This window comes from Pectinophora gossypiella, chromosome 14 (assembly GCF_024362695.1).
Source record: "Pectinophora gossypiella chromosome 14, ilPecGoss1.1, whole genome shotgun sequence".
Taxonomy (NCBI): domain Eukaryota; kingdom Metazoa; phylum Arthropoda; class Insecta; order Lepidoptera; family Gelechiidae; genus Pectinophora; species Pectinophora gossypiella.
Window position 1 is genome coordinate 13,817,695 of NC_065417.1, and position 18,426 is coordinate 13,836,120.

Below are 18,426 nucleotides of genomic sequence, written 5' to 3' on the forward strand. Positions count from 1 at the left end.
CGTACGCCGATATAAAGCCGTCAGTGCACCGACTTTCGTTGCCCACATAAAGCTGTCGACAGACAACGCAAAACCTCACGCAGCTCGTAAAAATGGCCCAAGTTCTTCGAAAAGAGAAAATCGTATAATTGTCTGCTAATGTCGTAAAATTTTGTGTAAGTGTTTATTAATGCAGTGAAGTTGATATTGTAATTGGTTGTTCACTTTTGGGTTTTCTTTTTTCAAAAAACGGACAACAAAATTTCACTTCAGTTTTTACTTTTACATTTTTTTTTTAAATAAACTTAAATATTTTTTTTATTGTATATTGAATTACATTTCGTTTTGTTATAATTTACATTTTTTATTTTATGTTTTCCTCTTCTATGAAGTATAAGTGTAACTATGTTATTTATTATTTGTTGTTTGTTTGTTTGTTTGTTTGTTTGTTTGTTATTTGTCTCTGCTTACCCCGGTGGGAAATAGGCGTGAGTTTATGTATGTGTATGTATGTTATTTATGGTATTTTTTTTTCGGAGAAAATAAATCTATAAAAGATGTTAAAATATAAGCTGACACTTACAGATGGTGGTGCTACCGGCTCAGCTGTTAATATCTGAAAAGAAAAAACAATCATTTGAATAACGTACGTTAGCTTTTAGCACTTACAATGTTTGGAACAAGATCAAGGACAAGTACCTAACAATATTTAAAGACTCCAGGGGGTTAAAAAGCGAAATTGTTGAGTCATCTTTGACATTTACGCATATAACACTCTTAATCTTTTTTTTTTTCATTGTTTGTAACTTTGCATGTGCAGAGTGTAGCTTGTAAGTCATCCATAATAAATAAATTAAAATAAATGTCAAATAGCAATATTGCTTTTTAGATGAACTGCTTCAATGTGTCCTTTTTAGACCGTCAGTAGGTAATAGATAATTAGTATTGAGACAACCCAAACAGCAATACACTTTATTGGACCAAAACAAGGAAACAGTTACAATAAAACTTATCAGCTACAGATACAGGGCAATTTACATAAATTAGTCCTATTTACAAAAGTTACAAAGTTATTCAAATTCATCACTATCAAATCAAACAAACATTCCACTAATAGGACACAGGCCACAGCGTACAAATTCAATAAACGTCCACGGAAACCCATTATGGAAATAAAATGCCATTAAAATTGTTCACACATACACTACACTAGGCCTAACAGAGGCACTCCATACAAAAATCTCAATCTTACCATGCGTTGCCTAACACGTAAGTGCGAGCGAGAGAAGTCCTCGCGTTCTCTCTCTCCTCCCTAGAGGCGGACGGGTACCTACGGCCATTGAAGACTAAAGTAAGACCCAGAGGGGGTGAGGTCGCCGCCCAATACGAATTGGTGCGGGGCGGGTTATCGTTCTATACGTAGTATATAAAAGCGAAAAGTCATTGACGGCTCACTAATTCATAACGAAATCTCAGAAACTACAGGTCTTAGGAATCTGAAATTTTGCATAGGAGCTCCTTTAAGAACGTATGTGCTCGCTAAGACGGGATTTTGCAAAATTCAACCCCTAAGGCGGTAAAAAGAGGCGACAAAGTTTGTATGAAACTTCTATAGTTTTAATAGTAGATCGTGAACGAAGTCGCGGTCAACAGCTACGTAGTTATTCTTTATTCTATGACAGAGGGACGATGTATGTAATTCGAATACAATGGTAAAACACAGCTTAACATCGGAAGGAACTCACCAAATACGGTCGAACGACAGGGGATACACTCGTAATATATTATAATACTGTCTCATACTTGTCACTTAGGTGTACTAGGACAGAATATTAATAAATCAGGATGTACGTATGATGCAACTAAGTATTGTTAGTGTTCCGTGACGTACGAAAAAGAAATGAAATTTATCTGAAGAACATGAAGGCTGATGGTAGGGCTGGCAGAGGAAGACCTAGAAGGACTTACATTGACCAAATCGGAGATGTCCTTAGAAAAGGTTTAAAACAATCTAATCTGAACCGGCGTGCGTGTATGAAACGATTGATGAATGTGGAGGAAGCAAGAAAAGAGTGTCAGGATTGAAGCACATGGAATTCCATTGTGTCTGCTTACCCAGGTGGGAAATAGGCCCAGGTGGTAAACTGTAGGCAAGTATCACCATGGTTTACTAAAGTTTGCTTTGCTACAACTGTTAGGCACAAAAAGATTAGGTACACGACAATTGGATGTCTTATTCCTGACTGTTAGGGGGCAAATTATTCTTTTACATGCTTTGGATAGAAGTATACGTTTGCAATTTGTTTTGAGAATTAATGGTATCAGCCAATATTATAATGAGTCAGGGTTATCATTTAGCCGCCAAAACCCTAACACCAGGGTTGATGTGATTGATCATCCACGTCAAAGAAAAAGGAATAATACTACGTATAGGCAAGTCTCCGCCCTCCACCAGTGTCTGAGCTAGCTTTACACCCCCCCCCCCCCCCCCCCCCCCTCCCCGAACATAGTTTAGTCTTCATTTCGTGTAGTGTCAGATGTCATACACACAGATGCGCGTGTACGATAACCCACACGATACAAGAAGTGTAGTTTCTCCTACAACTCTGCGGACGAGATCCCATGGTTGTTGGGAAAACTTCAAGTGCGCCATGAGTATAAACAGTTCAAGAAACCCTGCATCCATTTTTATCATTTAAAAAAACTAAAGAACGTTGCTCTGTCGTAAGTACATCGCTAATCCATAATTATATTATAAATGGAAAACTGTGTGTGCGAGTGTCTGTCTTTCTGTTTGTCCGTCTGTCACGGCAAAACGGAGCGACGAATTGACGTGATTGTTTAAGTTGAGGTAGTTGCAGGCATGGAGAGTGATATAGGCTATATTTTGTCTCTTTCTAACCCCCCACTTCCCTAAAATGGAGTGGGGGTTGTATGGAGTATTTCGCAATTTTCAAGGTAAGAAGCTGATATTTGGTATGCGGAGTATTTGTGAATAACAAAAAAAAACGTGCATCATGTTTTTTTGGAAATTCGCCTTTAACAAAAAAAATGGTACTTTAGGAAAGGGGCGAGCGAAGCCGTGTTCAAAAGCTAGACCTACATCATTTATGAATACATCCTTTCTGACATCATTCATGTTTAGGTGTTTGTAAGAAAAAGCTTCTTAATAAGGCTGTGGGATCAATGGAACTGAGGACTTAGCATGATGATTAGCAAGTGTTCATTATTTTTTAAACTCGCATTGACTTATCATACGGCAAGCGATGACGTAATCAATCAATCACTATGAATATAGGTACAGTAGACAAATCACTCCGCACTTTACGCAAAAAAAAATACAAAAATACTTGCTGTTTGATCATTGAACGGTTAAAAAATTTAGTTTGACGAACTCCTAAACGCCATCATTGAATAAGAATACAAAACGATGACGTCATCAATAAACGTGGTCAAACGTCGTGCTAATTCTTACGAGATTCATGATTAAAATTCCTAAATAAGTCAAAATGAAAAATGAGGTTGATATTTGATCAAAAATCAGAACCATTTATTCAACGTATTTATCATGGACTAACTTGTTGAAGGTCAATTTAACATTTTTGAATCTACTTTATTTCGGAACGTGTTATGGCTGAGGAGAAATGACAAGAAAATGCAACAGCAACACATCTTTTAAATCAATGTGGATATACATTACAAGTTATTTAATAACTAGAGCACCATCTTCGATGTTGTTCTTGTTATCGTGTGCGTTGTGAGGTGGAATACCAGCCTCATCAACCCTGGTGTCAGGGTTATGATTGAGCCGCCAAAGGCATCTTCGATGAGTTTATATTTTATCATTTATCTTTGACCTAGCCATAAACTCTCTTAGACATGTTACTAATGTAAAACAGCTTAACATAGCAACACGCCTGTATCTTCGAAGGGGTAGGCAGAGGTGTACATTAATTATATACTAAATACCACTCCTCGCCAGCTGTGTTCAAGTCCCATGTAATAGGGGGCGAGCCTATTGCCATTAACCGGACACAAATCTTAGAAACGACCTCCGTGGTCCAGTGGTTGACCGTTGGGCTCACGATCCGGAGTTCCCCGGTTCGAATCCCGGTGGGGACATACCACAAAAATCACTTTGTGATCCGTAGTTTGGTTAGGACATTACAGGCTGACCACCTGATTGTCCAAAAAGTAAGATGATCCGTGCTTCGGATGGCACGTTTAGCCGTTTGAAGTAAGTAGTCATCCAATAGTAACCCTGACACCAGGGTTGATGAGGTTTGTATTCCACCCCACAACCCACACGATACAAGAAGAAGAATCATAGAAACCAAGTGATATCCATTATCTATGAACCAAACATGAATTCAAACTCATAAAGAATCCGTAAAACTACGAGATAAGTTACGCATTCTATATGTAAAACAGTATCTCAACATTATTTTTAGCATTATTTCTCAGTATTAGATTAGTGTGATTTGACTCACATCGGTATGTGCGATACCAACGGATTGTGACGTAAATGTTAGTCATCAAGTGCATATAATTTATGTGTCTGGCCTGTTACGAACGGTACGAGGAATATTTGTCATCGGGAAAATACGATAATGAAAATTGTAATCTATACAATCATAAAACAAAGTTGTAATGATAATTATGGTTGTTAACTCTGTTGGGGTGATCCGCCGCGTGTGAAACGATTGATGATTGTGGAGAAAGCAAAAAGTATGTCAGGATTGAGGAAATGGGTATTGCAAAAACAGATTACTTGTGGCTGTGCCCACCTCATGATTGAGTTTCATCCACTGCTGCTGCTGAACGAGGGATGATTGTTTAGAAACTACACGTCTTTAGGTGTTTTAAATGGTGAATGCAACGAACAATATTTACACGTACGATTTCTTGCACGGATAGACACATTTCATGCGCGCCAGTATTTCTTATAGAAGCAGCGCGCAAAGCTGCAAACCGCAAGAAATAGGCTAGTTTCCAACTAGTCAAATCAGTTACTTTTTACTAAACGTTAAAACTCGAAATTACTATGGAATTTGTATGAAAAAGCAACCTGTGATTTCATAGAAAAACGTGACAAAATGTCGCACTTACTATTACATTTTTCATTATTAAAATTCATAAATAAGTTAAATAGAAAAAAGAAAACGTTCCTTGTCACCTTTAGATCTGTCTTTATTTAGTAATCAGAAATTCATAATTTATCTTTGACCTAGAAAACTACCCAATTGTCTTTAGTATTTGTCTTAAGACAACGAAAATAATCTATATGAACCTACTAGAAAATAATATAGTAACTTTTTCGGTGAAATGTATGAAAACAAATGAATCAGCCTGTTGTTGTTTTGGTAAATTACATTTCTAATAATGATAATGACTTGCAGATGACGCATTTACTTTTCATTTCATAAATTCATAATCACTGTTAACAATTAGCACTTAAATATGTACTTTCAAAGCCCTCCTCAAATACAGATCGTTATGATTATAATATTGAAATTGAGGGGTCTTTAGTCGTCTTAAGCGGTTCGGACCGTGGTGCGAATCGAGCAATGCTCTTTTGAATCGGCTGTTTGAAAGAGGCGCGGTGCGAATTGGTTCAGGTAATTATTGGTTAATAATGAGTTTCGGAATATAGGGTAAAATTAAATTTAAGTAAATACTATTTTCACTATCCGACCCCAATGTGGTCCGAAACAAGGTCCGAAAAAAGTCTTCAGCGATTCACACTGCAGTGCGAAACGACCCATTCAAAAGTGTTCTTAGTTGATTAGAACCACGGTTCGAACCGCTTGCGGTCCGAACTTAAGACCCGAATTGGAATTAAGTAGGCCTCTCATTGAAACGTAGCTGCAATTTGTCTTCTGACGATTTGTGCCTCTGCTTGCTCCGATAGAGATTAATGGCGTGAGTTTATGTTACAAGATATTTGACCACAGTATACATTTAACGAGGTAATTCCAGTCCACTTCAACGGTCGTCGGCCGACTAAACAGATTTGAACCCATGACCTGTACTTCCTTGCCGCGACACAGTGTTACTGCGCTTAAGGCCTGGGAGCATATTATATTCTGTTCTGATTTTCTGGCCTTCGGGTGGCTTGAATACACTATACGAATGCCTCGACCAACCCGCAGTGGAGCGGCGTGATAGAGTATGCGCCATACTTGATGATAAGTATACCCAGGTGTGCGTGAATCTTGTCTGAAGGCATTATCTGAGAGGATTATGTTGGACAGAAATAGTCTGAACGTCTGACAACTCGTACTACAACTATAGCTGTATTGCGCTTTATTGGCAAGAGTAGCCACCCTAGTACATGAGCACTCATAATACCTAATACTAGTACTCTTCTAGCCACTCGACCTATGAACTGTGACGCAAGCCGGTACTGAGCGGCGCGCGCCGGCACAGGCGACGGATGTCGGCCGAGTCTGCGCCGGAGTTCCACGAACGGAAGCCAACCACGCCGCCGGAATCATAATGATTCACCCGTTCCTACTAAACCGGCGACATTTGAATAAGCTCCTCCATTCATCGAAGGGCCATTAGATTAGGGCCCTTGACATCACAAATCACATACAGTGCTTCTATTTTCTTAATGTCCCTCGGTAATGATAATATTTCCGAATATCACAGAATATAATCACACAAAGTCATTATGAAATTATAACCGCCCGGAATGTGTTATGTGAAAATTCACACCTAAACGCATAACGCCCTCGACAGAGAATCTGATGAGTCCCATACATCAGCAAATATCATATATTATTGTTTAATTTATTTATTTTTATTATTATTTATTCTATTTAGTTCATCGCGTTTTATTTCAGTTCACCTGAAGTTATGAACCTGTGCCGATTTTGAATAAAGTCTGTCAATATGACCTTTCAACCTAAAGGGAAAACCACATACCGGTAAACCCTGAAACTTGATTTATTATTTAGCGATTTCAAATAAATCTTTATTTACTTAAATGTTAGAGGAAACTCCTTAAAAAGCCTCACTTTATGGACATCTAAATATAAACCACAGGTACTGAGAGGTGCTACAATGCGTTCATAAATTTGATCGCGCGTAGGTCTGTGTGACCTTGGGTATGTTAGGACTTTGGCCGGTGATTCACACACGTTCACACGCATTCACACACATTCACACGCATCTGCACGCGTTCACACGCCTACACCACGGTATGCCTACACGCATGTGTCACAGAACGCTGGTAGCTTTATGGACCTGTGACGGTTTTTGGCATGCGTTAACTGGAAATCTACTTTTATGGGCATTCATCAGTATCTTATAGTACCGTGGCAATGATGGTTCAGATATTTTTTTGACATGACTTATTGTAGGATTGCCGCAAATGGCATTAACTACTTGGCCGGACAAATGGGGCGCGCTGAGGGCTCTCACCCGGTACAAAATTTAAGACAACAGGCCTGAGGGTGCCCAGTTGGACGCGAACCTCAGCTCAGGGCGTCGTCTAAGAGGAAAATATTTGAGATAAGCTGGTTACCGACGATCTGGTGAAGGTCGCGGGAAGCCGCTGGATGCGGGCAGCGCAGGACCGATCGTCGTGGAGATCCTTGGGGGAGGCCTATGTCCAGCAGTGGGCGTCATACGGATGATGATGATGGTTTCCAACTAGTCAAATCAGTTACTTTTTATTCAACGTCAAAACACGAAATTACTAAGGAAATTGAACAAAAAACACTGAAAAAAAGCACACTGTGAGGTCATAGAAAAACGTGAAAGTCATAAATAAATTAAAAGGAAAAAGAAACTGTTTTTCGTTAGTTTTAGATCTATCCTTATTTAGTAATCAGAATTTAATGATTTATCTAGAACCCTAATATTTATCCTAGACTATAGGGTGATCAGCCCGTAATGTCCTAACCAAACCAGGACTCATAAAGTGTTTTTTTTTATGGTATGTCTCCACCAGGATTCGAATCCGGGACTTCCGATGAGCCCAACGATAAACCACTGGACCACGGAAACGGTTAGACCTTAGGCGGTGACAACAACTTGTACTCGAGCTATAGTCAACGAACTCAACTACATACCGTATTAGTCCAAGACCATTACATAACCAACGACCGTGATCTTGATCGTGGATCATGATACTGAGGCGCGACATAAATTAAACATTTTATCGTCGCCCATGAAAAGTATGTCGCGGTGTCGTTGTAATAGTCCATCAATTTAAAACTGCATAACTAAGCTATGTATCATTGATGTTACAGAGCAAGGAGCAATACGCTCGTTCGCTATAGAAGTGACTCACATTGATATTCACGGTTTTGCACGAAAAAAAACATTGAAGTAATCTATTTTAATTTATTGTTTTTATTTTATTAAATAATAATTATTATTTTTTGTCTTATTTTTATATTTGTAGGTTGCGAGGTTGTACGCGTATGTAGGTATGTCTATCTATAGTATTATACACTGCATTTCTCCTTGTCACGTAGGCCAGCTGGAAGAAATTTCTTTCTTAGAAATAATCTTACTTGTAATGTCTGTTTTCTTCACCTACTATTCTTCACCTATCACAAAAAATCCAGTTATTTCAACTTTGATACTTTTTTGTTAAAGTTCTGGATAACATATCAATGTTAAATGTCCAATTAGTTCTACTTTTTATTTTATTTTTCAATTATAAAGGAAGCTATACCGATAACACGTTTCTAATGTTAGTAAACATTACGTTGGGGGAAAATATTGCACTGGAATTAAATGTGACAACTGAACGTGCTTATAACTATAACGAGCACGCGTAGAAACTGCCCTGTTTGGTGTGCTGTAGCCTTCAGACGCGCTGTTGCTAAGGAAGTACTGATAAAGGCGCCTCTAAAAGCCGGGCGCTATTTGTTGCCAGGCCCTGTGGTTATTTACCTACTAACCAGTACAACGTGTTTGCCAAGAAGTCATAAACTAGGCGCCTTGTTCGAGACAATCATAGTATTGCGAATCATTTGCCAGCTGCACGTACGAATTATTTCATACCTATATTTAGGTTAGGAACTTGTTGATTGTCGCAGAATATGGACTTTTTTATAAATAATAGCCGAGGCATGATAGCCTAGTTGAAAGAACGCTTGACACTCGCTGTGGGGTTAGAACGTTGGGCTCACGATCTGGAGGTCCGGGTTCGATTCCCGATGGGGACATTATCGAAATCACTTTGTGAGACTATCCTTTGTTTGGCAAGGACATTGCAGGCTTGAATCACCTGATTGTCCGAAAAAGTAAGATAATTCCGTGCTTCGGAGGGCACGTTAAGCCGTTGGTCCCGGCTATTAGCCGTAAAAACACCTCCACCAACCCGCATTGGAGCAGCGTGGTGGAGTATGCTCCATACCTCCTCCGGTTGATTGAGGGGAGGCCTGTGCCCAGCAGTGGGACGTATATAGGCTGTTTATGTTATGTTATGACTTTTGCAAAAAAAGTAATAACAAGAAATTTAAAACGAAAAGCGAATTAAATGAAGTTTGTAATAAATGAAATTCCATGGCCTCCGCCTATTGTTATATTGCGAACTCGGAATGAAATAACTTACACCAGGAAACCTTTACAATACTCCCAAAATTATTAACAAACAACCATTCAAAGTGGACAAAATGTTACCCAAATCAGACGCCCCAATTTCCGTGTTTGTCAAAAATGTCACGCTAAAATGATAATTAGTTTCCGACCCCAACTCTCTTTTATATCTAGTTTAGTATTCCTAACGAGACATAAATAGGTTAATTATCTTCTTTTTTATCATGTGGGTTGTGAGGTGGACAACCTCATCAACCCTGGTGTCAGGGTTACTATTGAGCCGCCAAAGGCCCCTGACATTGCTCATGTAACGACTACTTACTTACATCAGTAAGTAGTTACCGGGACCAACGGCTTAACGTGCCATCCGAAGCACGGATCATCTTACTTTCGGACAATCTGGTGATCAGCCAGTGATGTCCGAACCAAACTAGGGACCACAAAGTAATTTTTGTGGATATGTCCCCACTGGGAATCGAACCCGGGACCTCCGGATCGTGAGACCAACACTCAACCACTGGACCACGGAGGTCGTCGAGTGACGCGTCGGAAAATGAATAAATAAGATGAACCTTTAACAGCTTGTGGTCTAGTCTAGCGTTTGGCTTTAAATGAGGATCCGGGTTCGATTCTCGATGGGGACACTGTTAAAATCGTTCCGTGAGACTGCTTTGTCTGATAAAGGCAATGCAGGCTGATTCACTTGATTGTTCGAAAAAGGAAGGCATGTTAACCGGCTACTTGCCCAAATACCCCCAAATAGTCATATTAAACCCCCCGGTAGATTGAGGGGAGGCCTGTGCCCAGCAGTGGGACGTATATAGACAGTTTATGTAGTCATATTAAAAACGTACCTACTGTTTTATCCAGTTGTTTAGTAAGAATAAACAGTAAACACTATAAAGGAAAGTAAACTAACTAGCTTTGTTTACATGCCCCTTATTAAGTAAACAAAAGCACTGCTTAATGGGAAAAAGCACAAAAACATTACGTATATATGCTAATATTAAAAATGCGAAAGTAACTCTGTCTGTCTCTTATACCTTTTTACGCTTATACCATTGAACCGATTTAGATGAAATTTGGTATGGACAATGGACATAGCTTAAAAAACAGGGAAAACATTATGATAGTTTTTATCCTTGATATCATCCCTTATGGGTACGAAAAGGAGGTGGGGAAAATATACATAAGTCCACGCGGGTGAAGTCGTGTGCGGAAAGCTAGTACATTACATTACAAAATGCTACATTACTAGTACATTACATAATATACAATCTTGCAGTATCATATACGCAGAATGAAAGAATGAAGAATGAATAAGGCCGCCTGTTGTACTTCCAATTTAATTATAATACTAATGTATTTTTAATGTGATTCAAGTGCAATAAAGAGTCTTTGTATTGTATTGTATATAATACCCAAACTACATAAGCAAGCATATCGATGGCAAAGGAAAGATAGCGGTCGTACCTTGACGCCATACGTCATACACAACACAAGACACGTTGTACATAAACACTAGAATAAAGAAAAATAATAATAAGTATATACGAAATAATTGGATTCAATTTTGCTTACTTGGCTCTGAAATACTTTTATACACGTGTTTATTTTTATTAAGGTAGAAATGATTACTAATGAGAAAGTGCCAGAAAGAATAAGGGAAAGGAGACAAATACTGAGAGTTATCGAGGACAGAAGAGGCAAGATGATCGGATACTTAATAAAACACGACAAATTTACTAACAACATCATAGAAGGGAAAAGAGAAGGAAAGAAAGGAAGGGGAACACCAAGAAGAAGTCTTATAAAGAAGTCAAAGAAAAGGCTTCTGATAGGCAAGAACTGAGAATACTACATCGATAAACGCGTGGCTCTTAAATAAAGGCGGTATATAAATATATTATTTATTTATTCGTTCCTAGTAAAAGAGGGTTGCGTAAAAAAAGCATTATCATCTATACAGACTAAATAAAATCTGATTATCAATATAGACGAGATAAAATACTAGACAGCCAAATGCGGAAATGGCAATAGTGATTATATTTTAGGGTTCGATAAAATTATATTATTTATTTATGCAAACACTTATTCGACAATACTATTAATATCAATAACTAACCTACTTATAATCATAATAATGTATAAGATAAAACATATACCGTCGTATCGACATTTGTTTAGACGCCAGTATGGAATGTTTGAAACTTTGTTGTGTGAAACTTAGACACTGACACAGAAAGACAGAGAGAGACTCGAGGCCTTTAAAATGAAATGTTGGAGGAGGATGGATATAATAAGTTAGACAGAAAGGGTTACTAATAAGTGCTAGTAATAATAAAGGAAAAGAGGCAAATATTGTGAGTTAAAAGGACACAAGAGGCAAGATGATTGGATACTTAATAAGACACGATGAATTTATTAAAAACATCATAGAAGGGAAGCTACAAGGAAAGAGAGGAAGGGGAAGACAAAGAAGAGCTTACATGGAACAAATTAAAGAGAAGGTGAACGTCGTGTCTTATAAGGAAGTGAAAGAGTTGACCTTTGGTAGACAAGAATGGAGAATGCTACACCGACAAGAGCGTGGCTCTCACAGTTTCAGTTACGTAGCTATTTAAGTAACGCTGAAACTAGCAGCACTCTATGATGGCCGTTTTGACGTTTATTCAGCCCATCAAGTTTCGTGTTAATTAATAACAACGTCAAAGGAGCAAATAGTTGTAGTTGATGGCATTCATCAAGTTTCGTATTAATTTCTAACTATATTGATGAAGCGAATTGTTGTACTTTATAATGTCAAAATGACCATCGTAGCTGCTTGTTTCCCTACGTATTGGCAATGCTCAGAAATAGTAATTAGCGAAAACGAGTGATCAATGCTTGTGGCTTAACGACCGGAGATGTCTATCCTTCTGACAGCGCGAAGAAATCAATTATTTTTTATCTGATATGATATCTATAGTATAGAAGGAGCGGTCACTATAATGTTGGTATATATTAGTCATGTATCTATGCGTCTGGCTAGATGCGTAGTTGCGCAAAAAACGCAGAGTAACGACCGCCGGCGAGGCGCCCTTGAACCGGCACGTGTTTGGGGCCGCCTCTAGACATTCGTAGCTTCAGATCTTCGCTTGTTTTGGTGACGAGTAGACGAAGTATAAGTAGTCGATTTTTTGCTACTGCCTTATAAAGGTGAGGGAGATTAGAACAACGCTGTAAACGCGGGAGTCCTCAATGAAATTTCACTAATCTTGTGTTTTGTTATGAAAAATCTACCATTTTCGGTTGACGATGTCCCTAAAAAATACCGGTCTCCTCTGAACAGGCGTGCGTGTAAGAAAAGATTGAACAAGAGAAGCAAGTCGGTATCGAAGAATGGATTTCCATAGATTCTGCTTACCCCGGTAGGAAATAGGCGTGAGTTTATGTATGTGTGTGTATTTTCAAATTTAAAAATACGTCATTTGAAGTACAATAGTGCGGTTCTAGCAATGTTGAAATATTCAAGAGCAGAATGTGTTAATCTCAACCTTGAACTACAAATATAACCCGTCGGACATTAGGGGCCGCGCCGCTTCTACGCGTTTACAGCTCAATAGACATACCCACTACTTACATACAGAAAACCTTTTGGGGTGGATATAACACAGGTAATTAGACAACTCCTTATCTTAAACTAATGTACAACCGTATGTAGTCATGAACAATATCACGTACCAACTTTGGAACCCTATCGCACTAACATATTGGACGTTTCGTGAGACTTACAGTTCTACTTGTCAAAAAACTTAATGTGTCATAGTGCCAAGTGCATACATATTTAATGTTCGAGAGCGTATGTAAGTCAGGATGTTAATCAGCTGAACACTATTCTTGAGAGAAAGCCAACCACGTGTTTTGACGAGATGGAAAAAAAAAACAAATGGAATAAAAAACAAAAGCGTCATTTGTTTTGGCGAGGTTCGACAATGTTATCAGAATTAAATTCTACAGAGTGTCAATAATGCCATACTTATAAGTAAAAACTTACAAGCGCTCAAGACAGAAATGTCCATTGTAGTCTATGATAGATAATTTTTGGTCGACTTCTACGAAATTCCTAAAATCATTCATTTTCATTCATTCATTTTTATTAATTTTCATCAAGCATTTTGGTTCATTTTGAGGTTTTCATCTTCTTTCATCCTAATTTTCTTCGGATATACCATCACGTCTGTATCTCTTTTCTCACTTATAAAAAGGCTACTAAACAATTTATCCGTATAAGAAACAACAAAATGTATTTATTGTACCTACTAACATTTCTGCGAATAAAAATACTTACTTAAAAATTGCTGAACGGGATATCGGCAAATCGTCTTTATGTTCATTTATATATCTATCTAATCATGCTGGATTATCTTTCTTGAAAGCTTCCGCAATACAGTTGGCCTTGGTCTATCTACACGTGTCTAGGAAATAAGGGGTCAGATTTGGACTATCGTGAATAATGACCATTATCTCCGTACCAGTTTATCCCGTTTATACCAGGGTCCTGCCTAACCTGAAGTTATTGACAGGTCCGGTTTTGTTACAGAAGCAACTGCCTGACCTTACAACCTGAAAGGAAAACTAGCCGAATTACGTACAGGTCACACCACATATATCCGAAAGGGTCACGATAATTGACTTCAGTTTTGAACACGACTGCTTCACTACATAGTATAAAACAAAGTCGCTTTTTCCGTCCCTATATCCCTATGTACGCTTAAATCTTTAAAACTACGCAACGGATTTTGATGCGGTTTGTTTTTAATAGATAGAGTGATTCAAGAGGAAGGTTTATGTATAATAACATCCATTAAATAGTGAAGAAATAATGTTATTTTTGAGGTTTTTAATGCGATGTCGTAAATAATTTAATTTTTTCCTCAGCATTGAACCCAAGCGAAGCCGGGGCGGGTCGCTAGTAGTATTATTAATGTGAAAATAACTCTTGTCTGTCTATTATCAGGCTTAAAACAGCTGAACCGATTTATATGAAATTTGGTATGGAGATAGTTCGTGACCTAAGGAAGAACTTTAGATAGTTTCTATACAGAATATCTGGATTTGGAAATCGAGAAAGGATTGAAAAACGTGTGGCGCGCGATATACGAAATTCACGCAAACAAAGTCGCGCGGGAAAATCTAGTAATCCATAATTCAAACGCAAATTCAGATTTAATGGTATATTACAGGACCCGACCCGGGATTTGAAACCGCAACCTTCGAGCGTTTTGACCACGGAATAGGACAAAGCGGTTGGAAAGGCCTTAACGCGCGTTTTGTATGAGAACCGTTGTCGCCGGTTCAACCCCACTCTCTTTTACTCTCTGCAAATAGATAACTACTATAGCTCTATTGCTTCTCAAATTCCATAGCCACTATACCAGCAATGAATATTTTATATAATAGGTTGCAATTTTATAGGGGGGGATGTCACCAGGTCGCAGACAACCGATCTCCGGAGAGAACCTGTCGCCCGGTGGGGGAGGGATACGACCCCCCCAGGATCCGTCCGTGCCAACCTCCTTCTATTTCGTAGTTTTGCCTATTAAATCGTCAGGAATTCAATCTTCAAATGGAACTGGTAATTATCCTAGTGAACTGACCTTCGACTTACCGCTGACGGGTTAGACCTGTTTGAAATACAATCATACAATACCCTCTATTTCATACTGGAAATACATTATAATATTACAAAGAAGCCATACTAGATAGCCTTATTGTCTGCGCGACCCTACGAAAAGAGATTAATGTGAATTATTAGTAAACTATTTCGATCCGTGATATAATATTAAATAAGATAAAACAAATAATTTATTAGTTTGTTTTTCCCGACGTTTTAGCTGTGCTACCGCGACCGTGGTATCGGGATTACTGGCGAAGCGAGTGCTTGTTTTGCGAAGGTAGTTGTGACTACCCTCAATTCTCTACTATTTTTATAGAACAAATTGTTAAGTACTGTCTGGCCGAATACTCAATACACACTACACGCGATTTTGGATTTTCCTTGTTTGAAAATCCGACTTCTTAATATGACTGGTTCTCTTACATTCTTAGACTTCTGACTTCCTACTCATTATTCATAGGAGGTAAACGGAGATGCCGATGTATTGAATCATAGATCAATGTACTGGAATCATTGTCGATCGTCGTTCATGGTTCCCACCAAACAATTTGTATAGTGTAATAAATCCATCACCCAAAGTTTTCTTTGTCCAACAAGACTATTTCCAACCACTTCCAACAAACCAAATTCCACCAGAATGCCCTTTAAACCTACCCTTTAAAAACAACTAAACTACAAATCGGTAAAACTAAGTATCAAAGATTTAAAATTATAATAACTTTTTAAACACACAAGATTAATAACTTTCCAAATAAAAAGGATTCGAAAAAGACTTTAATTTTAACAAAGAAAGCTGGTAAAATTGAGTAGTTTCCTAGGTCAAAGATAAATTATAAAATTCTGATTACTAAATAAAAACAGCTCTAAAGGTGTCAAAACGTTTTCTTTTTCTTTTTAACTTATTTATGAATTTAATAAAGAAAAATGTAATGAAATGAAATGAAAATTTATTGTCATAAATGTAGTAAGTATATCGATGGAAGTAAAGCTTATAGCGCTCAGCACATTTAGTCATGTTGTGACATACAATAATAACTACTTACATAAAGTACTGGATAATATTACAAAAACACTTATCTATATAAAAAAGAAAGAAAAAAATAATAATAGTAGGTTGCTTTTTCATACAAATTCTATAGTAATTCCGTGTTTTGACTTTTAGTAAAAAGTAACTGATTTAACTAGTTGGAAACTACGTACTATGAAAAGTTTTATTTTGAATTTCTAACTTGCATAGTTTAGAAAAAAAAAATTAAAGGTGTAGTAATTAGTTATGCTGGCCAGTGCAAGTACAACTAACCCACAAATGAATTTCCAAATCCTTACATTACAATCCTCCAATAAAGCGTTTATTGTTCCCACAAATCTTCATAACAGAGCTTCCGTGCCAAATTCGACCTTGAACCTTACACGTGCCTTTTGCCGGTGGACATTCGGAGGTCACGCCCTCGCTGACACATTGCGAGGCGCGACTGTCGTTTGTTTGGTGACGAGTCCACAGCGCCATACAAATGACCCTCTTAATTGCCTCCGACGTAATGGGCATTCTGAGAGTGAAACTGAAAAGAGTGTGAATATGGCAGGCATAATGTTCAGGGGAATAAATTAGTTATCGGCGATAAGGCAGCTAATTGTTTTAATTCTGTGGTTCACGTGTACCACTATTGTACCATGTAAGAATATTTGTAAATTAGGTGACTCCATACCGTGTCGTGGTAAGCAAACCGTTAGAACAGATTGGCATTCGACCAGAGCTATCTCCTAAACATTATTCGAAAGAATTTCAGTGTTTCATGCTTTTTCGTGCGTGTCTTTTCCGCAGTCGGGTTCAAGTTTTTAAACTCATATTTTTTTTAATATTCTATTCTAATATAGTAGTTTAGAACATACTTCGCAGTATTATCTTCATTCTGGAGGACGTAGTCAAATGAGTCAGTTCCGATTTCACGGCCACCGCTGAGATGATTTGTCTCCAAGATAAACAAAGTACATTTTTTCTTTTATTTTAGAACTTACAGTACTAAAAATAAAGTTCTGAAGCGATTTTCTTGAGGCGGTCTTCTTCCCAAAATTAGTGATACCGGTCTACGAAAGGATTGGCCAAAGTTTACGCTTCCCGAGATCAGAAAGGTTTTGTTATATAAGGTTAATTGACACGTAAACTCACGATAATTCATAATGCTAAGGTAGCATTATGAATTATCTTTGCTAGTGCAATAAACATTCATTATATCGTGGCATCCCACACAGTTTTATAGCGATTCCAGTATCCAGACATAAAGTCCAGTTTTAATTTCTGGAGAATAATAAATAATTGTTCATTTAGGATAGCAACAGCCACAATATAAAACCACGAACAGTTGTTAAAAACGTTTATAAACTTTATACATGACTCGCCAACGTTTTACACAGCTTGTAAAAAGATCTTTTTGATCCAATGTGTGGTTTTTCTACCGTGTGGGTAGTGAGTTCATTAACCGACCTCATCAAAACTTGGTACCAGGGTTCTAGCTCACTGATATAGCTCATATAACGACTACATACTTACAAAAGTAAATAATTACCAGAATCAATTTCTGTACGTGCCCTCCGAAGTACGGATCATATTACTTTTGGACAATACGGCAGCATGCAATGTCCTGAACAAACAAGGGATTTTTCAGATATGTCCTCACAGGGATTTGAACCCGAGACCTTCTGATTGCAAGCCCAATGCTTAATCGCGTGACCACGGACACCGTTAATATGTACTTGACCTATCATGGAAGTCTTATTGCTATCCACTTTAGGACATCGTCAACAAAAAAATACCACTTAAGAAAACATCTTATGGTATGTTTTTATTTGTCATCTCTTTTGAGGAGAGCGATTGAAGCGCATGAGATTAGTAGGCCTCCGTCAACCAAAACGGATAACCTTTGCCCTTTGAACAGACATGGGTTCATGTCGACGCGTTTTATACCAAATACATAAAGTATATTGGCTTCCAAACCACTCGTATTCCGGTGCTGTGACTTAGCAACAATATTTTCTGTTTTATTGGCTGCAAGCAAGCATGATACCCTTTAAGTCTTCCACAAAGCCTCCCTTACAATGACACGATCGCCCTTGAACCTCTAAATATCGTTGGCAATAGATATTGGCCGATAAAATGCCGCAGCATTATGAAATGACACGATTTTGTTCAAAAAATACTTGGGGTAAAAGTGGTCCGGTGGTTTGAGCGT

The 18,426-nt window shown here is 38.0% G+C and overlaps 1 protein-coding gene across 1 annotated transcript in view; it reads right to left on the reverse strand.

The window, feature by feature from the left end:
* LOC126372802 (mitochondrial cardiolipin hydrolase-like) overlaps positions 1-18,426 on the reverse strand; it is a 207,539-nt gene that overhangs the window by 48,293 nt on the left and 140,820 nt on the right. The window contains exon 5 of the mRNA XM_050018702.1: positions 563-595. The gene's annotated coding sequence lies outside the window, so the exon portion shown is untranslated. The remainder of the gene's footprint in view (positions 1-562; positions 596-18,426) is intronic.